Source organism: Tachypleus tridentatus, chromosome 1 (genome assembly GCF_004210375.1).
Source record: "Tachypleus tridentatus isolate NWPU-2018 chromosome 1, ASM421037v1, whole genome shotgun sequence".
Classification (NCBI taxonomy): Eukaryota; Metazoa; Arthropoda; class Merostomata; order Xiphosura; family Limulidae; genus Tachypleus; species Tachypleus tridentatus.
The window spans coordinates 40,796,253-40,823,656 of NC_134825.1; the positions used below are offsets into that span (position 1 = coordinate 40,796,253).

General features: G+C 33.5%; 1 long non-coding RNA gene across 1 annotated transcript; it reads right to left on the bottom strand.

Moving 5' to 3' along the window:
* Nucleotides 1-4,652: 4,652 nt before the first annotated feature.
* Nucleotides 4,653-21,817, bottom strand: LOC143247377 (uncharacterized). The gene is made up of 3 exons (XR_013026544.1): nt 21,592-21,817; nt 13,533-13,639; nt 4,653-4,891 (listed from the first exon to the last, which is right to left on the bottom strand). It is a non-coding gene; the product is annotated as an uncharacterized LOC143247377 (long non-coding RNA).
* Between the last annotated feature and the right edge of the window lie 5,587 nt (nt 21,818-27,404).

Consider the following 27,404-nt stretch of genomic DNA (forward strand, 5'->3'; position numbering starts at 1 on the left):
CAGGGATAGGGTACATATCTCAAAGGTCAGGAATTCCAGGATCTATGTATAGACAATGAAGTTTCCCTCCACAATGTGTTTTAGGCTTTCTTGCTTTTCAAAGAGTTGTGTCTCATAATCTTAGTGAACTAAGAGAGAAATCATCAGACTTCACTTTGACATTTCCATGATGGTATCTTGCATTTCCTGTCAGTACTCAGTCCAGGGCTCTTTGTTTTTGAATCTAGGATCATTTATGATCAGATGAGTCCTATCATGTCACCCTACTAACTGATTATCCACAGGTGATGACTTTTGTAAAAGATCAAGTGTTTCGATCATACAGATTCTCCTGGCAGAATGGATACTGTATCATGAGATTTTTATATTGTATTGACTCTCATTTTGTTTTGTTTCTTTAGAATTAAGTACAAAGCTCTGACCATTATGGGTATCAAAACCCGGTTTTTAGCAGTGTGAGTCTGAAGACATATTACTGTGCCACTGGGGGATGACTCTCATTTTGAAACACTGATAACTGGTTTATTGGCCACTAATTGGAACACTCATCTACTGGTAACTTAGTCTCTAATACCTCACCCTTTGGCTTTGGTAATAGATGCATTCTATTAGGACAGAACAGTATTGCTCCTTTAGGCTTTTCTACTGATTCAAATTAGCCAAGGTACTACAGGGTGTTCAGAAAGTCACTGTGCACTTATATATTTATTAACAGACATGTTTCAATATAGAATACAGGAGGTAAATATGAATGACAATTATAAACAATGTTGAAAGTGACTCCCGTTGGTATCAATACAGGCTTGGATCCTTCTTATTTTGTTTCTAAACACCACTATCAGTTGCTGGCTTGAAATAGACTGAATGAATGCTGATTAAAAAACTGCACAGTGACTTTCCAAACACCCTGTACTTATGCATGGCCAATTAGGATCCCTTACATAATGTTTTCGTCCTACCTGCTCTTAACAGGCAAGGTATCATGCCCTGGACTTCTTAAGGAATAAATCATCAAGCCTCAATCTGACCACCACTATTCTGTGGTGGCATTTTATGTTTCTCATCAAAAGGTATGTGGTCTAAGACTCTTTATTTGCAAATTTTGGATCTGCTTTCTAAGGACTAGTCTTATCACCCTTCTAGTTTGCTATATTCTATATATGATGCCTGTTGTAGTAGGTCCATTGTCTTCATCCATACAGATTCTCCCAACAAAATAGACATTACATCACAAGGTTTAGTTGGATTGCTTCTCATTTTGCAACTCTAATTGGTGAGTTGGTCTCTCATTGTATCACCCAACCACTGACAATTTAGTCTCTAGTATGCCATCTAGTACTTCAAATAAATGTGTTCCTCCTGGACAGGATGAAATTACCACTCTCAACCTTCTCTTCACTTCGTATAGCCCCCAGGGTAAGAAATATGATTTGTTCCAACCCATTTTCAGATCCTTATTTGTGCCAGATTGCTGGCTACACCCATGATTTTGCTTTTGCAGTCCTTTCCAGTGTATCAATACTTTTCACTTCTTTATGGGCTTTCTCTGTGGATGCAGTCATAATTAGATAAGATATGTTTAGCTATCTAGAAGTAAAAACTTCTGGCATAAATGATATGCTATCTTTCACATTGCATCAGCATTTAATTTCTAAGGTTGTCATGTATTTGGCTTAGTTTCTGCTTCGTCCAAAAGTAACTTTTCTCAAAGGTAATAACTTGCATATTAGCAATGTTGCATTGAGAGGAGGTTGGACCCTTTCAATCAGCATTGTCAGCCATAACTCGTTTTTTGACTTTGCCATTGTTTACAGCAGTCTTATCAACTACAATTCAATTATTACAATTACATAATTTTAGTCTTCAGTACTCTCCATATTCCTCATGTACTTTTGGGTAATTTATTCCAATTGACAATTCCAGTTATTTAATGGTTAGATTAAAGTTACATGGTCTATTTGTACACTTGTTTGTGGTCCAACTGTTATATGCCATGTATCCCCTTTACCTGGAGATTTATTCTTCATGGCTACTAACCTCCAGACATCACCACTCAAACTGATTTGTGTTATTTGAACATAGACCCCTTTGTCATTCCCTATATGATTTCAGACCATTTCTTCTTAACCAACACTGTTACACAAGAAAGGGGTTCAGTCCTTTTCCTTGATTCATCTGCTTATTCTTTCTCTCTCTGCCAAACCATATTTTGATTTGATCATGTTCAATTTTGTTGCCTACATTCATATCTTTAGAGTTACTAAACAACACTTTATTTTGGGCTTTATTTGAAACCTAAGTATCTTCTATGCATCACATCCAATCAGATTTCTCTTTTCTGTGCTCTTAGCAACCTGGTGAAATTGGCTGTTGGAAGTCACTGTGTGGATTGGTATATGGACCTCCACAAAAAATTTATCTCGCATTATTTGCCTTATCTGACAGTCTCTTCATCATGAGGGTTTTTGCTTATTTTCTGCTGTAGCTATCTTATTTCCACGAGATTATCTAGAGGTGTGAGTATTTTTATTTCTACCTTTCAGTGTCCTTTAGATTGTTTTCACAGGATCCCACTCTGTGGCAAGTGTTGCCCAGACAGATGTGCTTTTATTAAGCCAATTCTGCACTATCAACCACAAATTTTCTATAATTACTATCAATTGCAATGGAACTGTAGAAATGAGGTGTTCCATAAGACCTCCTTGAAGCTCACTAGTTGGTATTACCTTACTATCATGACTATCATGAGTAAAGCTAAAGAGGATCCTGCCTATCCCTTCCAATCATCTGATTTAATGAATCAAGGTTGGTTTGCTTTTACAAATTTAAGGAACTTGGTTCATTTATTGCACTGTTTCTCAGAACTACCCAGTATGCATTACCCCCCAGATTCTACTGGTGAAACTACAGGGTCTTTACTGCACCTGATTTTCAGTCATTATGGAGATGGACAGAAGCTTTTCCTCCAGAGTGTTAGAGTGAATTCCTCCACTCTTGGCTCCCTGGATGATTTTTTTCCAGATGTTAGTAGGATGGCTCCAACCTATGCAGGAACCTACTCATAATACCAGTTCAGATTTGATGCCTGACTATCTAATTGGGGTGTGCATGGTCCTTCTTTATTATCAATAATGGTTCAGTGTATTGTTCATGAAAGGAAGTCCACTTTCTTCTCATAATTCCAAGCATAGAGGAGATCCCATCGTGGGGCCCTTGGTTGAATAGTTTTTCTACCTCCTTCTCATAAACTTGGGATAAAGTGGAAGGTTCCTTGTCCACTTCATTGGTAAACGAGAATGAATATACATAATTACAGACCAGGTAGGTTCTGTTCCTTTGATTGTGTAAGGCTAACACAATCCCATCATTCTGAGCTTTGAGTCTTACTTTTTGGGCTTCTTAAGGTGGAAGAGAAGGTGTCTGCTTTAGTGTTGCTTACTGTCTCATTGTAATTCTAGTAGCTTAGAATGCATCAATCTATATTTAAAGGTTGGAATCCATTTAAAAATATATATATATAATGTTGCAGTCTAATTGTTTTAGCTACCAGTGTGGGATGCTGGGACCAAGACCCCTTAATTCCAGCCCCGAGTAATGGAAACCTTGATTATCTGGTTGGGGCTGGCCTATAGTGATGGTTATTTATGTGTAATTCTGTCCTTGATACAGGAACTAAGTTCAGGGTGAATAACATATCTGTAATGGATGCTTCCCTATTCAGGCACTACTTATCTTGGTATACCCAAGATCTGTACAGACATTTTCTGTATGGACAATGCCTATTGGATTAATAAGAGTTTAAACACACACATATATATATAATTTTGTATTTATTTATTTTTCTCATTAAAACAAAGATTGATTTAAATAAATGGGACTACTTATTCTCCCATATTTATATAATCTGATTTTCAAAGACTGACCAAGCAAGCCTAGTTGCAAAAGAATTCATTTTTAGTAATCAACAGATATTCAAAATATGTGGTAAATACATACACTCTTAAAAGTGAAAAATCTCTGCGAATTATCACATTTGTCAGTAAAGAAAAGGTTTACATATTGATTCTTTGATGCTAGGCCTCAAAATAATCGATATGACATTATTTTATAACAGTTACAGGAATGTGCTGAGTAGCAAAATTACAGAGTGTAATTGATTCATTATTGCCCATGTATAAGAAGTTTTGAAATTACTGGGGCTGGTGGAACAGCCCTATTTCAATGTTTCTATAAGTCTATGGCATTACATAAAATATTTTTCATACCAAAACTAGCTTAGAAAATTTGAATGTTGATAATAACAAAATTTAATTCTTACTTTTCATTTTGAAATAGTGGCCTGCATCATATCAAGGATGGAGATCTCGTGTAGTATAGCTTTGTGGTGTATGTATAGCTTGAGCTGCTACCTACTAAATGTTATATATAAAATCTCGGTTACATCTTCCAAAGAGATGTATGTGACACGTAATCAAAATTATGTAACACAAGCACCACAATGTGACCAAAAACAGAATTAATTTATAAATATACAAGTTAAACAACCTGCATTTTAACCATTTCTTTATGTATTTTTGTGCTTTATTATGCTGTAGTTGAATTGTTATTTGTTTTAAATTTGTGTATGACAAATTGAAGAGCAGTTCGTCACATGAATGTGAGTAATATTTATTCCAGGTTATTCATAAACTACATTGAGCCATTGAATGTTCTGAAACCACTTCACTCTCAGTGAGAAACCCACCTGAAGTTGTGGTGATACAGTTCTGTGATAGCATGCCAAATCTTTGGCAGGAGGATGTTATCATGGCAGAAACAGATTGTCTTACATACAGCAAAGGTGACAAGTCTCTTCTTTCTTATCTCCTACTGTTACAAGTATAGGCTGAAACTAATGGATAGATATATATTTAATTAATAATGAAGAAATATTTTTTTATTTTTACACTAGTTTAATAAACACAGACAAAAATACAACTTTATTTCAACATTTCATGAAACAATTGGTCCCTTCTTCTGGGTAAGTGAAAAATGCAACAAGAAAACTTAACATTGCTGAGTTCAAGTCATGATGAGGGACATGGAAGAAATATTTGTATCATATATACAACCAATTTATAAGAAATTTTTCTAAAGAAATTGTTGACTGTAAAGTCCTAAACCTAATCGTAATTTTTTTATAAGAATAATAAAGTGTAATTATTAACTATGTGAACTTGTTAAGCCATTATTTCAAATGAATTTTGGTTTGTATTATTTATGTACCAAGACTCAAGAAAATTTATGATATTTTTGTTTTATCCATGCTCAGTAACCTTTTCTAATATATAATATTTTTTTATTCAAAGTGTGTTCCACAGTTGTTGATATAAAAATATTTCCTTATTTGTAGTTTCTTTTATTTTTCCATAGTCTGGTAGTTTAAACCAATATAAATAACCAGAAAATTTACTTTTGTATTCAGATTCATTTCCCTTATTGCTTTGAACGTTTTAAGTACAGTTTTAATATTAATATTTTTAAGACCCTTTTGATCTATTCTGAGATATCATCAATATATGAAATAACAAAATAAACATTGGATAAAGTCACCAGTAGCATAGTCAAGTAAGCAAATTTGTATTTATGTATATTGTCATGGAATTTTATAATAGCTTAGTATACTAAAGTAGACTTGATTAATGAAGGTCAGAACTCTATTTATGAGTATATCTCAAGCTTGGAAGATACTCCCATTTTGCTACAGTACCTTACAGTTGATCCTTTTGGAATAAAAACAACACTACAGGTCTATATGTCAAGATACATGGTTGTCAGAAATGATATGACAAAATTTGTTGATGTGGACTGTAATGACAGATGAAGCTCTATAATTATTTTAATAAACTCACTCAACCCTATTTAAATGATCTTAAGACTCACAACTGATGCTTCAAAGAAAAAAATAATCCAAAAAGAGAAAAGTAAGGAAGTATAAGTGTGGTACATCAGTAATAACAGAAGTTTTTGTTTAAAATATTTATTTTAACAATTAATATCAAGAAGTATTGAATAATAAGAACTAATGTCATACAGACAAGAGGAATCTTTCATAAAATCTTCTTTTTTTATTATTATTTCTGTGTCAGTATATCCACAAATTATGCTTCAGATATGTATGTGGTGTCAGAACACTTTAGTACAACTTCATCAACCACAAATTAATTGGTATTAACACATCTATGTTATAAAAAGAAAGACTTTTAAATGAACAGATTAACGATTCCCAGTGTTGTGGAATGTGTTAAATGACAATTCAGAAAACGTCCTACATAAGTAGATTGTCTTAGGCAATCAGGAAATACTGTTAGGTTGTTCAAAAATAAATGTCATTTCTGAACTGCAAAGTTTGGAAAAGTATAAACCAGTGTTATAAAATATGCTTTAATCAAAGTAAGCATCATTTGCTTCAGCACGCTTTTACCAACAAAATGATGTTGTTTATGCTCCTACTGTAGAAATCAGAGTTTCTATGGTCAGTGAACTCCCTGGAAGCTTCTTCTGCAGCTGCCTGGTTTTCAAAGCATTTATTATTTAAAAATTTGTCAAAATGCTTGAAAAAAAGGAAACTCTGTAGGAGACAGGTGTGGGGAATAAGGTGGATGAGCCTTTGGTTGTGTGTTGTTTTTTTTCTGTATTAAATTCACTTCCACCTATTATTGCAAATACTTCTATGCTTCATCCATTTTCATTTCTTTGCCCCCATAAAGTGCATCACATTCTTGAGCAGAGTGTTTCTGAATGGAATACTGGTTACTTTTTTCACTGTTTTTAGGTTGCTACTTAGCTGCCCCTTGTGTAAACAAGTATGGTGAAACAGATCAAGGACTGGTGCATGGAAGTGCACTCCGTCTACGTAAAAATAGGTACAGAGAACTTCATTACCTGTGGCTTTCTCATGGAATACCAGAAAAAGTATCTCATACTTTAGAACAGTTTCCTTTTTTTGCAACCATAAACTGGCTGCTTATGTAATATACAATGTATAAAACACAATAGCCTTTCTTATTTTATATGCACTTAGAAGTGATGGTAATTCTCTAAGGCCTTTCTCAATAGGAAACCACTGTACTTGATGTCTAGAGAGAGAAATTCTAGTAACCTAATATATCAAGAAACATGTGCTGCAGCAATTTACAGCTCTTAGTTAAAAAAACAAAAAACAGTGATAAAATGCTTTTATCAGCAACAAGCAGCAGGGGGGAGGAGGCCATCAATTGTTTACATACAGTTCAAAACATGAGGCTAATAAAACCTGTAGAGTAACTTCTTGTATAACGTAAAACACGTTTGAACAAGTGTAGTTGTGAATCTTTCAAAAAAGAATATGTCACGTTCATTATTAATTTTAATTAGGTATTCAAAATAATTTCTTAAGGCATATCATTTATTTCCCTCTTTCGTTTATATTTTATAAACAAAAAGAAACTGAATATGCATTTATTCAAACCAACTCCAGTGATGTGCAGATTTGTGGAATATATTTTTTTGTACTAGCATGAAATTTTTTGTATGAAATAAACCTTGTCACTGATAATGTGAACTATTACATCTAACATCCTACTTAAAAATTTCACCGAGTAGAATTTTGTTTTCCTCCAAAACAAGAAGAGCTTAATATACATCAGTTTTGGTACTCTTTTAATAGTTAGTCAAACCCACATGTTTTTATTGTATACTTTGTTTTCAGTTCTTAATTATGACACGAGGTGCACATGCCAGGATTGTTTTTGGATTATGAAAACATAGGTAGACACCTTAGACTTGATATTTAAGTATTACATTATTGTTTCTTCCTGAGAGTAATTCACTTTAAATGTATACATATATATGTAATTTTGATATTGTAAACCTTAGTTTTTCTAGACAGTATTTACAGAATAGTTTATACAGGGTGTTCGGAAAGTCACTGTGCACTTTTATATTTATTAACAGACATGTTTCAGTATAGAATACAGGAGGTAAATATGAATAACAATTATAAACAATGTTGAAAGTGACCCCCATTTGCATCAATACAGGCCTGGACCCTTCTTATTTTGTTTCTAAACACTGCTATCTGATGCTGGCTTGAAATTGACTGAATAAATGCAGTTTTGTAACACCCTGTATAAACAGAATAATCTCATAAAGATTCTGTCAGTTTTTTTTTAGTTTGGGGAAAATGACAGTGAACATGCACATTCATGTCAAGGTGAAATGCAGTATAAAAAAAAATTCAGATTCTAAATATCTTGTGTTTATAGTGTTCATTTATTTTTAGGAATTGTATATTTTTTAAATTCAGGTATATAAAGTTATATACATATTTATCTGTTTACAGTCTCTGTTATCTACAGAAGTTTGTGATGAGGATCCAGAAAAATGTATTTAAGTTATACATGATGTGAATAACTATAGACACACTAAAGGTACTAGTACACAAATTGTAAGAAAAAGTTTTATGTATATGGTAGTCTAAAAAATGTAAAACTTTACAAAATTCATATACAAATGTATATAAGTAGCAAAATATGTGCTTTGTTTCAAAACTATTCATGTACACAGTTTTGTGTTCAAAAGATAGATAAAACAAAGGAAAGGTTAAAAAATGTTTATAGATTATCTAAAAAGTGTGCCCAGACAGTCTGTTAAGTGGAACTTCCATATACTAGGAAAGTAAACAACTCTAAACATTACTGTTTTCAGTATATAATTATACTGTTTACTCTATGTAATTAGTTTCTCACTGAAAATATTTGTATGTTTAGGTATCCTAATGTTTTACTTGCACTAAAAGTTAATTAATGCCAAAAGTGATAAAAAACAAACACTTTGTACAATATTAGGTGCTTGCTTACTTATTATTATTATTTTAAACGCAGGTCAACTGAAATGTTTTTTATCTAATACAAACATTTTTTATTGTTTTATATAATACTTATAATCATGTTTTAATTATTATTTAACTGCAAATCTCAATTGTAATCTGAACTTTATTTTTCTTAGAGAAATCAACTGTTTAACTCAGAAATCCCAAAAAATAACACAAAATGTTGGTCAGACCGGTTTTTATTTGTTTATCAGTATCCAAACGTACAGTTATATTATAAATGTGTCTTAGTACTAAAACGGGCCCGGCATGGCCAAGCGTGTTAAGGCGTGCGACTCGTAATCTGAGGGTCGCGGGTTCACATCCCCGTCGCGCCAAACATGCTCGCCCTTTCAGCCGTGGGGGCGTTATAATGTGACGGTCAGTCCCACTATTCGTTGGTAAAAGAGTAGCCCAATAGTTAGCGGTGGGTGGTGATGACTAGCTGCCTTCCCTCTAGTCTTACACTGCTAAATTAGGGACAGCTAGTACACATAGCCCTCGAGTAGCTTTGTGCGAAATTCAAACAAACAAGTGCTAAAATGGAAATTTTTGTCATTTTAATAACATTAGGTGTTTTTTATATATCACATTTCTTAACCAACTTAGGATCTAATTATATTAAATTTCAGTCTGAACAAACAAGATGTGGAACAAGTAATTTTTCACCTTATTTGACAGATTTGAAACTTGTATGCAACCTTGCTGTTGGTTAGTTCAAACGAGTGCATGAGAAAGTAGATTAAAATGTAATATTTTGCGATCCATACGTTGAAATATATTGTCGTGCTATTCTGTGATCTATGTCAATGATTTTTTTTACTTAATTTATGACAAAATAAATGAAGCTGTTAGTATAATGTTACAACCTTGCCTTCGTTTTCATTCTCTTCTTCAACAGAGAGTTGCATGAAACTCATCCAAGCCAATCTAAATTGACCTATGACATTTCTTATAATTTAGTCTTATAGCATCTGATTACACTGTTTTCAGGTAAGTGATCAAAGCTTAAAAACTTTCTAATTAAAATGCTATTAATTTGAACTTTGTTCTGCAGTGGAACAGCAGCAAGTTTATGGATTTATAACACTAAATACAATATTCGATTTCCTTCAGTGGACAGAGCAAATAGTCCAGTGTGGCTTTGCTATAAAGCAAACAAACATTTTAAGTTTTTTTTTTTTTTTCTGTTACATTATGTTACTTTTATTCAACTAGTCATTACACCTTACAAATGAATGAAAAAACGGAAACCTGATAATAATACACAATCTAAGGCCCACAGAAAATAATTCTCGGCTTTATGGACTGTGGAGATAGTATTACGTGTCAAAATTTAGTTTGGTGTATTTTAGTGTCTATGAAGCAAATGCCTTTGAATTAAATAATGCCTGTAAGTAAAACAAAATTTGACTTATATATATATATATATTTATTATAAATATAATATGAAAGAATTACATGAGTTTTCTTTGGAAACTAAACAGTATAGTCCAATAAAAATACCAAAACGTTATTAATTAGAAAATTCTTTTTCAAAAACAGAGCAACTTTTTGAGGTGTTCGTAACAATACAATAAGCTAATTTATTTATAATTATCATACAAAACTATGGAATTCCAAATATCCTAAATTTAAAAGTAAAGATAGCGACTTAACCCAGTAACGGTGAAGGTACCATTGACCCCTTAATCAAAGAGAAATTTAACCTGTTGTTTTATTTTGTACAAACTATGCCATTCTAGACATAAAACACATAGGCTGATTTTTGTACTATTTAATTTTTACAGTAGTTTGAAAGTGAATCAAACACTAGATGTACTTTCGCAGGGTCCATGAAAGCGTTCTGTTTCAAAAGTAAGTAAAACCAAAATTAAGAGCAACAGATATTTTTTATTGCTTTTGAAGTTCATGTGTCATGCTGTGTTGAAGCAGATTGCATAATTCTTCTTGAGATTCATGGCATGCGCACGTTTTACCAACATTGGGACAGTACGATTTACAGCGTATACTGACCGAAAACACGCTACTGTATATTGGTAGGATGATCCATTTCTAGCCCTTTCGGGCAAATTAAATAAGAGTCCACGGAAATTTTCATCACTGACTCTTTTTACCTGTATGATAACCATCGAGTGCCAAATTGCTAATATGCGGTCTGTCTCTGGCGGTTAAAAAAAAACTCGGAAATCTTAAGAGTTATTAACGAATTGTCAGTTTTGAGTTTTCTTTCGATATTAGAATATCTGTTGAAAATTTAAGTGCCTTACCAGTCTTTTTCCGTAACGTGTATAATATATCCCAATTATTTTTGCAGGTATAAAAAAAGGACGTCCTTCTAAAGGAAACACTGACTAAAGAATTTCAGACGTCATCTAAAAAATCTAAAACAAAACTGTTATCAATGAGGACCTAGACAGACAAAGTAAGTAAATACAACATTTTTAACGACTTTGATTATTTCGAACCGAAAACAACAGCATAAATATCATAACTAAATGTAAGAATGCAAAAAAGATAAAAAATTAAATCTTACTGTATAAGCGATATGGTTGATATTGAAAATATATTAAAATATCATTTTTGATGGTCTGAACTTAAATATATACTCAAAACTACAAGTGAATTTATAGTGGCTATACTAGTTTGAAGTTAGAAATATACATTTAAAACATTTCGTAGTTAATAAAACTCAATGGACCTGGTAGTTAGAGAGCTCTACTTACGACCTGCGTGATCGAATGCCGTCACCAAATATGCTCGGTCTTTCATTCATGGAAGCATTATAATGTGGAAGTCAATACCAAGAATTGGCGGTGAGTAATGTTGACTAGCTGCCTTCTCTCTAATCCATCACTTATATATTAGGGACAGATAGCGTGAATAGCTAGCGCGAAAATTTCAACAAACAAAAAAATGTAAAATGATCAAAAATTATGATCCCTGTATTCAACAGACTTGTAGATTTTGATCACAAAACTAGATATCTGCGAATTACAACTAAACGTATACTCTTAGAATACACGAGAAAAACCAATTTCTAACGAGCATGATAAAATAAAGGACAACCAAGCGCTAATGGTGTTACTGTTTGTGCACGTTCCAGTGGCCTTTTCCCTTGATGACTTTATGAATTTGTCTCGAGAGCAAACTATTTTAGTAAAAATTATAACCACCTACTTTAAATTTTAACATCGGAAATTCCCATTTCTTTCTATACGCAGCCGCATTTCAGACCTATAGTTAACTGTCAATGAGCGCTAATCACTGTCTACTTCCTGGTTCTTTGGAATATAAAACGAAATCGATGAAAACAGTAAAAAAGAACTTCCTAGCATGGCTTTATCAATGGTTTTCATAACATGCTATATCTGATAAGGAAGAAATTATAACACGATTTAAATGCGCCCACACAAAGACAAACATATATACAGTAAAGCATTTCATTAAAGAAAACGGGGGCTGTTGAAGGCCCTCAGGGAAGAATGTCAAACAAAAAACGATGGGAAGAGATCTTGTTTGAATTCCAAGATATCTACAGTTGAGAATAAGATCCTTAATGAGTGGTAGTGAATTTATTAGGACCGTCCCGTGCTTTGTTGGCAAAATTAATAGTATCTTAATTACAAACAATTCATGCATTTTAGGAATCTAAATCAAACCAGATGTTTTTTTTCTTTTAGAGTTGGATAGAAATAACCGGAAAAGCAAAAAATCCAAACAAGCAAAAGGTGGTTGAAACATTATTCTAAAGATTGATATTAGATACCAAAAAATCATGATAGAGTACGGAAATGGACTTCTAGGGTTAACCAACATACAACCATAATAATTTAGTATTCCTAAACACATATTTCAGGCAGATCCTGCAAAATTATCAGGAAGTTTGCACAGCAAATTTGAGTTCTGACTTTAAATGGGTTTAAACAAGAAAAAGGCTGGATCCAGTAACAAAGCCACGATTATGTTCTATTAACCATGGTGGACGAAATCATGGAAGAAAAATAATCTTGAATTTGGTGCAGAAATAAAGAAAAGAATGGAATAAATGGAAGTACGATTAGTATGAAAAGATACAAATAATTTTAAAAACACATTGGGTTGAGTGGAAACGTGTTCCTAATGATAGCGTTTTAAATAAACGTGAAACTAGACAGAAAATGAGAGACAGTGAGAAATTATGTGACCCAAAACATGCTACATCCAAGCGTTTCTGGTAGAAATTTATCTCAAAAGCCAGGAAGTCACATTAGCAACAACAACTTGTAAAGCTGTGCTTGGAATGCATATTAAGGATCCCAGTTAAAATTTGGTTTATTTTGAACATCGCACAAAGCTACACAAAGGCTATTTATCTGCGATAGTTCTCACTAATTCAGTAGTGATAGACTAGAGGGAAGGCAGCTAATCAACATCATCCGTTTCCATTTCTTGGAATACTCGTTTACTAAGGAAGAATAGGATTGATCGTCACATTATAGCACCTCCACGACTGAAATGGCGTGCATGTTCAGTAAGGGATTCCATCCCTTAACTCCCAAGCTAGGAAACTGCACAAATCGACATATTGAATGGTGTCAATCTGTTGTAGAAAGTGAGCAGACATAAAACAAACAGAAAATACACATATAGTTAGACTTACAACATAGTTTGGACCAAATAGAGGATCTGTATTGCACGAGAATAGCCTGGCCTGATTCCCTGAAGAAAGCTGAAATAACACTCAGAAGATTAAGTGGTTGGCGACACCTGGAAGAGAAACATAAGATGTGAAGTTAGTATGTACTTTGTGTGTTTGAATATATACACGTATATATATTTTTTCACAATTATTACTCTGAGAAGGCAATATTACAATAAAAGCACCAAATACCTATTCACCCTGGCCCAGTATGCTAAGGCGTTCGACTCGTAATATGAGGGTCGCGGGTTCGAATCCCGGTCGCACCAAACATGCTCGCTCTTTCTGCCGTGGGGCGTGATAATGTGACGGTAAATCCCACTATTAATTGTTAAAAGAGTTGGCGGTGGGTGGTGATGACTAGCTACCACCCCTCTAGTCTTACACTGCTAAATTAGGGACGGTTAGCACAGATAGCTTTCGAGTAGCTTTGTGCGAAATTTTAAAACAAAAACAAACAAACAAACAAATAAAAAACAAACCTATTAACCTCCAACCTTCCTCCATAACTATATTAAAGTCGCAGAGGGCCCATAGGATATTTCAATACGGCAGAAGAAAAAAATACTACCTACAACAACACACGCTAGACGTATACAAATATTTATATTTTATAGCCAGTTTCTTTTCAATTCCAGCCATGTCGTTTTTCCTAAAATATTTCTCATTGTTCAACTCGTCCATAACATAACAATAATAATCAAGACAATGGATCACTGGGTTTGACTGATAGAAAACATGATCAAAATATTACCACCGGACTATACAGTAAACAGAACTAATTACAATGAAGAATTATAATTATCAGTGGTTAAGATATGACATAGAATGACTGATAAACATCCTATAACCTCTCTGTTATATTTAACCTCTCTCTGCCGTTTTGTCTGGCCAGGTGGTTAAGGCGCTTATTGCGGGTTCGAATCCCTGTCATACTAAACATGCTCGCCATTTTAACCGTAACGGTCAATACCACTATTCCTTGGTAAAATAATAGCCTAAGGGTTGACGGTGGGTGTTGACGACTAGCTGCCTTCTATCTAGTCATACATTGCTAAATTATGGACGACTAGCGCAGCTGGTCCTCGTGCAGCTTTGCGCGAAATTCAAAAGAACCAAACAAATTTTTTATCTCTGGTGTGACGTGACAAATAACACTTTTTTCTGTAGTTTAGCATAATAACAGAACAATAATTAATTAGACGTTGATAGTGTATAACACTTGATACCGAATTCTTGAACCCTTTAGGTCCGTAAAAATTACCAACTTGTCACCTATTTTCTCAAAATGTTTTTGTCGTTGATACAAACAAAATCAGTATTTTAGATATAAAAGCATGAAGTACACTGGATATATAATTCAGATTGTTTGCATGATGATTTAACCATACTTTAGTGTATAAACAGTTGATGCGAAACCCCAATAGATGGCAGTTATTATCATTTCATTGTTGTTTTTGCTCAAAGTTACGTAACGGGCTATTTGATTTTTGTCCACGAGCGGAATCGAGTCTTGTATTTTATGGTGTAAGCCGAAACACACTGCCGACCCATCAGGAAACATCTATCAAAAAATTATTGAAACGTTTTTATACAGTTAGATCTCTTCAACATGCTTTTCAACGTTAAAGCGGTTTATAAAAGCGTGATTCACTTCATTTTGAAACTGTTTTAAAATGTCATTTAATATTTAAAACACTGGTAAGGTTTTGCTTTATCTTATTAGATAGATAAACAAAGAGTCCATATTGAGAAACGTTATCTAAAGCTTTCACGTTTCGCTGTGTTACTTGACAAATGCTAACCATCATAGGAGTGGCAAAAATAAATAAGGATATTATCGCACAGCAGTAACAACTATCAGTTCCAAACAGGCCCACCAGTGGCTCAGCGGTATGTCTGCGGACTTACAACGTTAAAAGTCGGGTTTTGATACCCGTGGTGGGCAGAGCACAGATAGCCTATTGTGTAGCTTTGTGCTTAATTTAAAACAACAAGAACAACAGTTCTAAACAGAACAAACATGTAAACGTTTACTAGAACTAACCTGTCTTCATCATCATAACGTTAATTATGCCGAAATAACTTGGCAGAATGTCGTAACCATTTATGTAATTATTACATATTCCATTTTTACTGGAATTTATCTATTTTATTTTAATTAGTGTAAGTAATCTCGTTTTTTTCTACAAGTATTTTTTATTATGTTATTTTACATATCTTAGTTACTCTGGCATATTTGTTTTTCTACCACGTGTATGTGAAAAAAACGTCACTCATAAAATATTTTTATACATAGAATAAAAGACATTTGTCAATAACAACTCTTACTTCACATTTTGGTTTGGTTGACCATGAAGTGTGAAAATCTAAGTGTACCTCATGCCAGCAAAATTATGCTCATTCAACATACATCCTAAGTGAGAATGTTGCATGGTTTGTTTTGTTCGCTTTACTTGCACGTGATCGTGATAAAAAGTATGATAATGCTGTATTGGGACGTGTAACATGATGTTCAATATTTTTTTCTTGAACCATAACGAGTTATTTATGTTCCTTGTCATTCAAAAGCCACAGGAAACAAGTATTGCAAGGTTATAGAATACTCTTTACCTTTCAATGTCACAAAAATAGCTTATAAGCTATGACAATACTATCTGTCTGTCTCTAGACAATTTATTATTATTTTCTTTATTTGTCTTTTTGAAAGCGAAAAAGATTGGTTAAATTATGCATGGGCGTCATGATTCATTACGTTCTGTGTCAAGTCTGGAACACGTGGCGATAAAACAATAGGGCACTGAATGTCCTTTGATAGATGTAATAAGGCAGATCCATGTTGAAATGACGACCTGCATAGTCGGGTAGTTAGACCTGCAGTCTACACATGAGCTGCGTAAGTTTATCGCATAGTCACCAAAACATTTCTACAAACGTGTTTCTAAGAGGCAGTTGTTGCCTGCTTCACAGCCACATCAAGGACACTGAATAAGTTAGTCTTTCTTAATGTCACCACAGGATTTTTTTCTGATTTCAATAACAAAAAATTACGGAATCTAAATGTAAAATTTATAACTTGAGACATGGAGATTCATTAAATTTACAGTATTATCGTTAAATTCGTTGGAAGCAGCTGCGAAGTGATTAAGGTACAATATATGTTTCTTCATTTGATGCGGTTGCCACGTGGTTGGAGTCTTCGACATATTTTACTCCATTGAGGTAGTTACCATGTGGTAGGGTACTTAATATATTTTCTCCTCCTTTGACACAATCATACCCTCCGGCTTGGGGTGGGGGACTATCCAGGGGCCCGGGCGAATGAAACCTGGTTATGCCATAACGCCCGCAATGCATTTTTAGTCTATATATTCATTTACTCACAAAAAACATAGTTTTAGGCATCACGTACAGACGATTGATACATTAATATTGTTTAAATAATAATTTGAGTAATAATTAATATATATTTGTTACTTTAGAGATTTAATAGACATTTCGGTTACGTTATAAACGTTTTTAACTCTTGTACTTTGAGCTATAAACAGCTGCTACTAAAACGTTGCTTTATTTATGAGTTTGTTGCCGTCCTAACTTAGGATCTTTTTTATCAAGTTCTTTAAATTATTAGGAGAGTGGGAGTCTGGCGAGAATGTTTGTCCCTGGGTCCAATTTTTGGGCATTGAATGTATTTTATGTTTTGTTTCACAGATTGAACATAAACCAATAACGATGAGCTCAGCTCAGGAAATATCAGAATATCTTACAAATTATATAAAGTAGGAGTCCAAGGAACATTAAATATGTGTTGCTATTAGTTAGACTTTGAGATTTGTCAACATAAGCTGCTATTAAACATAATTTTTCCACATTAAACATAAAACATACCATTATAAAAGTACGGAAACTTTGAGAGTCAACATTTAATTATCACATATATTTAACTAGACAGAAGTAGTATAATATGTAAACAGGTTTTAATATACTTCTCCTGTTGGATCAACGCTAGAATGTGAGTTTAACACTTAACTGAATCTTGATTTGAATTTCTTTGTTTAACAGTTTGGTATTGACTGTTTCCACTATGAAGACATATTTTCCTTTCTCATGTTGGATATTCATTCTTGCTACAACTCTGGTAATTATCAAATATGCTAATTTTCAAGTTTCACCACGTTTTCCGTTTGTTGACTGTGTGATATATGATGTAGCCGCGAAAAATACATAGTTATTAGTGGAAGTAAATATAATAGCGTTGTAGCTGGTTCGTTTGATTACTGTACAAATTAGCTTTCTGTGTTAAACAGTCAATCGTCATAAAGATACACAAATTCATTTAAACATTTCTTTTGAAAATCTAAGCTTTCGCCATTGAGACACCAAAAAAATAAATAAATCAAAAAACAACAATTTTACTTTGGCTGTTAGAAAAAAAAATAGTTTACTCGATTGTTTTTAAAGTCGATTTCATTAATGACATTTATTATAAGTTTTATTATTACCACGAAGATTATTTTGCGATATTTGTTTAGTATATATGTGGATTTAGAACTATCCTAAATCTAAGCAAACAAACTAATGAGACACCATACAAAAATATTCTTATTAGCGAAGTGGGCCCGGCATGGCCAAGCGTTCGATTCGTAATCCGAGGGTCGCACCAAACATGCTCGCCCTCCCAGCCGTGGGGGCGTTATAATGTGATGGTCAATCCCACTATTCGTTGGTAAAAGAGTAGCCCAAGAGTTGGCGGTGAGTGGTGATGACTAGCTGCCTTTCACCTGGTCTTACACTGCTAAATTAGGAACGGCTAGCACAGATAGCCCTCGAGTAGCTTTGCGCGAAATTCAAAAAACAAAACAACAACATTAGCGAAGCAACTGATGATCCAGTGCATTCTTATCAGTATATGTTTGTGTGTTCATTTACAACGTTATGCATTTCTAGTTATTTGATTGTATGAAACTGATCTCTTTAATTCTTAAGTTAGTTTTAAGTAACAACATATTTTGCGAGAGAAGTTTAACAATAACAATAAAAAAAAAGAAGTGAAATTGCATACGTGAGTACGTTTTCCACTTATAGGTTAAGCTGAAGAACCGTTTCATAAAGCTGGTTTCATATTTGCAAAACACTTTATCGGGTACGTAAAAAGGCTTAACAAAAGCGTTTGTAATATTCAATCGTAAGCCTTTTAGATTAGAGATTCAAAGTGAGTTGTTTTCTTTTTATGAAATGACTTTGAAGTGTTTGCATGATGAAACTATGCAATGAAAGTGAGGATTGTATCCATTACATTTTTGTTGTAAAACAGATCACACAGGCTTGGTTTTATTACCTTGAAATTTTTACATGTTCTACAGTAATTTCTGTAAGCTGAATCGAAAATGATATCCATTTTTCTCTAGCAAGTACAGATTTTTCACAAAAGGTCACATGTACTTTTACATTAGTAAATTATTTTCATTGAAATCGGGTCACATTTTGTTATGCTTGAAATTCTGACAACCAGTGGTTAACTGGTTATAGATCAATCGCGACGTGAGAGTCTTATCGATCCTTCTAGAACCCATAGTAAAGAAACTGCTATTATGTAAACGGTCAACAGGCTGCACGACGTGTAATTTCTGGATTTGGTGAGATATTTGGATGTTCTAAAGGATTCTTTAGGGATTTAAGGATCCAGACTTCGGGTCATGAACTTACTTACAGAAGTCATGAGAAATAATTTATACCAAATTTTATCACAAAATGGTTCACTGATTTATTGCAACAATATTGCTAAATTAAAGCTAACACTAGGAGCTGCCGTCTGTGAATCAAGAGAGTGGTAACTTCTAATTGTTTGTTTTTTTTAATTTTGCGCAAAGTTACTCAAGGGCTATCTGCGCTCGCTGTCCCTAATTTAGCAGTATAAGACTAGATGGAAGGCAACTAGTCATCACCACCCACCACCAACTCTTTTACCAACCTATAATGGGATTGACCATAATATTATAACGCCTGCAGGGCTAAAAGGGTGAGCATGTTTGGTGCAACGGGGATTCAAACCCACGACCCTCGGATTACTAGTCGAATGCCTTAACCCACCTGGCCATGCTGGGCCCAACTGCTAATTAATTCCTCAAAAAGAAATCTCGAAGGAATTCTTCTTTTTAATGGTAACATATATGCATCTGTTTTCATCACTCATTCGAGTCACTTGAAAGAAATGTTAGAAAATCTAGAACTTCTTAATAAGTCCAAATACAAAGAATATAGTTAACTACCTTGTGGAGACTTAAAAGTTCTTTGTACGTTTTTAAGTCAACAATCCGGTTATACAATGTTTCCATATCTTTTGTGTGAATGTCACAGCAGAGCATGAAATGAACACTGGATAAAGAAGTAACGACCACGCAAAGTTAGCCTGATACCAGGGTCGAGAAACAATGAACATGGAAGCTTGGTTGACGCAAAGAAATTCCTATTACCTTCGATTTACCTAAAACTGGGCTTGATGAAGCAGTTTGTAAAGGTCTTAAACAAAGTTGGTGACTGTTTCAAGTATCTGCGTGGAAAATGCTCAGCTCCTTCAGAAACGAAACTTAAATAATGGATTTTTTCTAGGCCTTACATTGGGAAATTGACTTCGGATAAACAACTTGAAAAGACAATGAGTAAAGTTGAAAAATAAACGTGGATTGCCTTCAAAGGTGTTATTGACAAATTTTTGGGAAACAAGGATCCAAATTACGAAAATATTGTCAGTAATATGCTTAATAAATTCAAATGGTTGGGTTGTAATAAGGGTTTAAAAGTTGATTTCATTCACTTATACATTTATTTTTTCTCTAAAAATCAAATTGTCGTCAGCGAAGAACAATGGGAAATGTTTCATCAAGGCATGAGGGAAATGGATATGAGGTATCAAGGAAGGGAAAACGTCAGCATGGTGGCTGATTACTGGAGGTCATTGAAACGAGATGCTCCAGGCGCAATACCTAAACGAAAGATTATCACACGTAGCTTTGAAAGTAAAAGACATAGAATTCACAAACAAAAATTAAGATGAATGGGGACGCATGTTCGTTTGGCATTATTGTTCTTCCCTTTTCCTCGGTTTGTTTGTATTTTAGTTAACAATCATGATAATACAAAATGTTCATTGTGGTAAACGAAATAATAATTTAATCTAAGTAAGGTTTTATTTCAGATTTATCAAAAAATCCTTACATGCCAAGAAAAAAAAAAAAGAATATTATTTTCGAAATTTGCGTAGCTGATTTATGGAAAATCCAAAACAACTTTTTATGAAGTTTAAATTTACAGGCCTATGTTATTTATTTTAATGCATGTTTAAAATATTACCTTATGAAATTATCAATTTAACTGTACATAAGGAAAACCAAAATTATGATTATATCAAAAATTGAGATAATAATTAAAATAAATGATGTAAACAATTTGTTCTTGATATGTATTTCTGATAAATTTATTTTATTATTCAAGGTTGTTCTTAAAGAATTTTTCTTATTAGGTACTGTATCTGGATGTTAATCTACAAAGTAGCTTAACAAAATTTGTTAGAAACAACATTTTGAAAAAAAAATGTATCCGATAATAATTTCAAAAGTAGATATGTCCTTCGTATAGAGTGTATGTGTTTGTTTTCTTATAGCAAAGCCACATCGAGCGATCTGCTGAGTCCACCTAATTGTAAATCCGTAGACTTACTATTGTACCAGCGGTGAACCTCCGTGCAGAAAGAAGCAATTTGGGTGATGAGTTGACAAGAAAAAAATATCAAGTTATTGACTAGTAAATTTGTGTGTGTGTTTCAGTTGTATTTGAGGTACCAGTATATGTAAAGGGAGTAGATTTACTCATTTAATCTCTTTAAAAGGTATTGACTATAACAGCAAAACATGATATAATTAAAAAATAAATAAATAAATCCACTCGTGTTAAACATTTTGTTAAAAAAAGAAGGATTATGGGAAATGGTTAAAGTGGGCCTCTTTAACGATTTTATGTTTACCTTGAGTTCCCAGTCCAATGTTAGAACTAAAACCAGCTAACCTTGGTTGTACCTAAGAATTACATCAGGTCACTTGGTTGTTGGCTACATTCCAGGAGTGGCTTCACTCAGTAAAGACTAACTGCCACGTTTTTCTCTGTCTAGCACCTACCGACAGACTCGGGATGTCTTAACAAAAATATTACAAACTGGAGGTAATATTTTAGAAATTTTTCCGTGAAGAAAGTTCTTTACACACCAGTTAGAGGCAAGTCTCATCAGTTTCAAAAACACCCGAGGAAAAATATTATTTTCGCTTTCCCTTCTCTAAACTTTCCCACGTTGCTAATAAAATAATTAATCCGATTTTAATCATTTAAACATAAATTCATAGGTAAGGAACTCTGGCCTTGAATAACAAATACTTTTGTAAGTAAAAATATGACTTTCAAAACATCATAAAATAAAAACAGGTTCAACATTTTAAATGTTAAACTTATAGTAAAATATTGATGTTAGCTGGTTTTTATTCCCATTCTTCCAAGACCTTTATTTCCATGTAGGGAGTATATAGACTGAGCAAATACTAATTATTTATCTAAGTCAAATGTCGTGTGTCGTGTGGACATTTTGATCAATTTAGCACAACAGTACTTTTAAATTTTAATTTAAAAAATTAGGGTTGTACAACATTCATCGACTTTTTACCTAAATCAGAATTTGAATAAGATTAGAATTATGCTATAACTTCTAACAAAAAAGGCAACAACTGGAAATAATTTTACGTGTGAAAAATACTTAAGTATAAACGTTGGACTGGAAATTATTTATGCATGGATAATTTTGCTGTTATGCATCTCTGATTGAAAATAACATCAATAAAAGCTCACTATGTATGAATGAGTAGCAAACTCAAATGATAATAATCTAAGGAATAAAGAAAGTTGAGATTCAACAAAAAATGCACAAGCATTTCCTTATCTCAAAATGTACGAAGCTCAGTTTTTTTTAAGTTGAACAGTTTCAAAACACCGTTATAATTCAGACTGCATATGTTGAAACTAAACGTATTTTTTTAATTTGTTATATGTTGATTACAAAAAGTAAAGTAAATAGAATACTGTTTTCAGTGATGATAAAGAAATGTATTGTTTTTTTTTATACGTGCTAGATTATTTACAGTAGGTGTTTGTGATTTGTTGGCGGTAACTTTCTAAAATAATCAAACAGCACGCAGTCCATTTACTTTAAAATAATATATTAAAACAAGTCAAACATATATACACATGTTTGTTACAATGTTAGTTATCGCACTTGTGTCCAGAGCTTTAAATAATTGTCTCTTTTTCGTCATATTCCACACAGGCTGATTCATTTACGTCAGAATCCAATATGACAAGACGAGTATTCTTCTTGCTCTGTTATTACAATACAGTTTATGATGATTTTACTTTAAAATAATTACTATACATCTTTTATGACTGAATACAAATCACACAGTCTAGATCTGTTTATCTCGAACTACACTTTGCATGCGTTCTTATAGATCGACAGAAGAAGTCTAGAATTTTCCACACATTACTAAATATTATGATGCAATGACACTCAATTAAAAGAACAAGAAAAACTCAGACAGTTCTAATAACACGATGCAATGATATCACTATTCCTTTAAAAAAGGTTATAAATTTGTTATTAATTTTTTTTAATCTTTTACTTACGGTAACATATATCAGTATTAACCTATTGTAAAACTATCTATTGTTTTGAAAACAAATATTTAATTTGTGTTTGACATATATAGTCACTAGTTTTTTACTCCCGCTGGTACAGCTGTAAGTCTTCGGATTTACAACGCTAAAATCAGGGGTTCGATTCCTCTCGGTGGGTTCAGCAGATAGCCCGACGTGGCTTTGCTATTAGAAAACATACACACACACTAGTTTTTATTATCCATTATTTAATTTACAATTGTAATCTTAGTAGTGTTACTTTTCCTAAATATTCAAAGAACTTATTGTAAACATGGTAATGAATACATAAAAGAAATAAATACGATGTTGAAAAAAAATAATTACATTAAACTCCGACTCAGATTTTAATACGAAATTTTCACGTGATAGTTGAGCAATTTAACCACTGTTACATCCAATTTTTTATCATCAAATCTTAATAAATAATTGATATCCCTAATTAAGCTATCATGTTATTCTGATTTATAACTGTACTTTAATAATTTCTTCTATGCTTGACGAGTTAATAATTGAAAAAGATATAAACATCGCCCCTTAACTGGAATTTAAACTCGAGATTTACTCTTGAGATAAAACACTGACCCGACTTGAACGTTACTAATGGAGATTCGAGCGTTACCGACAACGTAAGTGTTACCAACACGTCTGGTTTTAAATTTTGCACAAAGATACACGAGGGTTATCTGAGCTAGCCGTCCATAATTTGGTAAAGAAAGGCTAGAAAGAAAGCAGCTAGACATTACCACCCACCGCCAACCCTTGAGCTACTCTTTTACCAACGAGCAGTTGGAATGATAGTCACCTTATAGCACCCCCACGGCTGAAAGGGCGAGTATATTTGGTGGGACTTAGATTCGAACCCGCGTCCCTGAGATTGCGAGACAAGTGCTCTAACGTCAAGTACAAAACAGAGAGTGGTATTTAGATATATAGATAAGAAATGCAACTTACAAGCAGGTTGTTTAATAGGCTGTATGGACCAAACCTCTCTAAAAAATATTTTTCTTCTCTTTTCTAATACTTCGTACGTGGTTTTTTTAACGCTAAACCTAAAAGTCGACTTTACTTTATACTAAAATCTAACATTCCCTACTCTGTTGCGAGCATGTTTGTCAACTGGAACCTAATACAGAACAGGAATATTCGGAAAAAGCCCAAAACTCGTAACTTCTTCCAGAATAACGCTTTCTTCTTCTATGTTTCGTTTCTCAATACAAATAAATCCCTAATAAATGCCATTTTCTTTTCCATTTCTGTGGAGTCGAGTGAAAGCATGTACACTACATGGCCAAAAGTATATGGACACCCAACCATCACACCCTATGTGCGTGTTGAACATCTCGTTCTAAAACCATGGGCATTAATATGGAGCTTGTGTGGTCCATCGCTTCGTGGCTGAGCTTTTCCACTTCACAATAACAGCACTTATAGTTGACCAGGAGATTGCATGGCTGTAAGCTTCATTTTATGCACCTGTTAGAAATGGATGTGGCAGAAATAGTCGAACCCACTAATTAGAAAGGATGTTCACATAATTTTGGCTATATAATGTACCTTTGCTACCTACTAAACTGACTAGCAACCGTATTACAATCCTTAACTAATATTCAGTTGGACCACCTTTTGCTGTGATAACTCAGCATGCTGTAGGCTCTACAAGATATCAGAAAGTGTCTTGTTCGAATGTGAGTCAATTATTGAAGAGTATTGTTCACAGGAGTTATCAGAGAATTACGGTGACCAAGCTCTTCTCAAAATGGTAATTCGCACTGAGAACCGGTGATTGTGCTTACCAAGGAAAATAACTGAATTTACTGTCATGCTCTTTGGACAAATTTCAGACAATACGAGTACAGTGGGTCATTGCATTATGGTATTAAGAAAGTCACTTTCTATGATATTGAATACGCTGCTTTGTGAGGTGAATATAGTTGCCAATAAAGTTCAAATATGCTTTCTGTGTTATTCGACAATCTAAAATAACCAAAACTCCAAAACTTCGTTACAAAAATGTTTCCCATACCATTACACCACGTCTAACAGTTTGTGCTGTAAGAGTTCCCAGTGGGTAAGCAATTAGTTTACAGACTGAGTGTTAAACATTGGGATTCCATTCCCCCTGATGGACAGAGTAAATACACCCTATTGTTTAGCAACACCCTTAATCACAAAATTTGTTTCTCTTTATTAGAAGAATTTCTGCTGTGATTCAAAACCTAAATGTAAAACGTAAAGATAATCCGTTAACAGTTACACATCTCGCTGTCTATCAGTCCAACTTTTCCTTCCATAAACTTTGACGTTTTATGTTTATGGGCATTTACGTATTTAGTGCTATGGTTTTATGTACTATTCTCTTAATCTCACTAAAGAAACGTGATTCCGAGTTTTGAAACCGAAATAAACATTTTAGAATAGTCTTGGAAAATATGTAATTTATTAGAAATAATAAACTCTTATACTTGACTTCTCAGAGTGAATGTAATAACTTAAACAGAACTTTATTACTTTTATTAGTACTACTGACTCTTTGTTTACATTTATTCGTTCAATAAAATTGTGACTAAACACCCTATTTTAAAAACAAATAGTTGTGTGTCTCGATATCAATTATATTTATTGGTAACATATTTGTTTTCTTTTCTGCTCCACATTAAGAAACTAATAGCGATATCAGACATAACGTTAGTTTTGAATTTAAGCAAAAGCCTTAAATTATTATTCAGGTCATTCGATATGTATTATTCTATATTTATCAAAATACAGCTCGTCAAATGAATGGATTTAAATTGTTTGTTTCGTATAGAAGTTTACCCTTAAACTATATATATATAAACACGGTACGTTTGAGCTGATAAACTAGAGGAGCTAGTCAACAGTAACGTTCTTGGGTTACTTTTGTCTAACTGAATAGTGGAATTTGATGTTAATTATTATGGTGCAACCACTGCTCCAAAGCAGTGAATGGATTTAAATTGTTTGTTTCGTATAGAAGTTTACCCTTAAACTATATATATATAAACACGGTAAGTTTGAGCTGATAAACTAGAGGAGCTAGTTAACAGTAACGTTCTTGGGTTACTTTTGTCTAACTGAATAGTGGAATTTGATGTTAATTATTATGGTGCAACCACTGCTCCAAAGCACGGAGTGTTTTTTTTTGTTTTTTTTTAAGAATGGTGTGTGTGTGTGTTTTCTTATAGCAAAGTCACATCAGGTTATCTGCTGAGCCCACCGAGCGGAATCGAACCCCTGATTTTAGCATTGTAAATCCGTAGACTTACCGCTGTACCAGCAAGGGGTTATTAGAATGATCAAACAGCTCTCAGATTTGGCGAAAGAAGAGTGAATAAATGACTCGGTTTGTCAACACTTATGGTTTTTATGCTATACCTATTATAAATTCGAAGCTCGATCCTCGCGGTGACTATGTCACAGATAATCTATTCTTTGTGTCTGCGCTGAAACAAACATAAGCTCTCGCACTTCTTTAGTTGTATATTGTTCTAACAGTTTCATTTATTTATCCTATCAGGAAGTTTACCTATTGAATCATTATACAAAAGTTGGTGATTTATGACAAATATACATGCTATTAGAATACACCACTTACACAGGCAAAGTTGATCACATAACATTGCTTTTAATGTTTTATCACAAAACATTCTCAGAATGAAGGATCACAAATGCAAAGAACGACAAAACTGAAAATAAGCACTTTCATCATCACATTATGTTGCATGATTTTGAAGATTTGTGTTAATCGTTTAAGACAAATAGACTCAGTATATTCACTTAGATCGGTTTGGCTTGTCGCATGTATAACTATGAAATCAAAACCATACCATGCCCTACAGATGTCGCTATAAAGGTTATTCACAGGGGGTACGCTTACGTCACTTAATTAACACCTAAGGGTATTCGAATACATCTTATCTACGTGTCACTGGCCTTAACTTTCCCTGCACATGCCGAAAAGATATGTTATTTGTCTGTTTCTTAGGAATTCAGTCCACTAGCCGATGTTAAAAACCTTAGGATAAAATCACGAACTCCAGTTGTAGCTTTTTTAATGATACG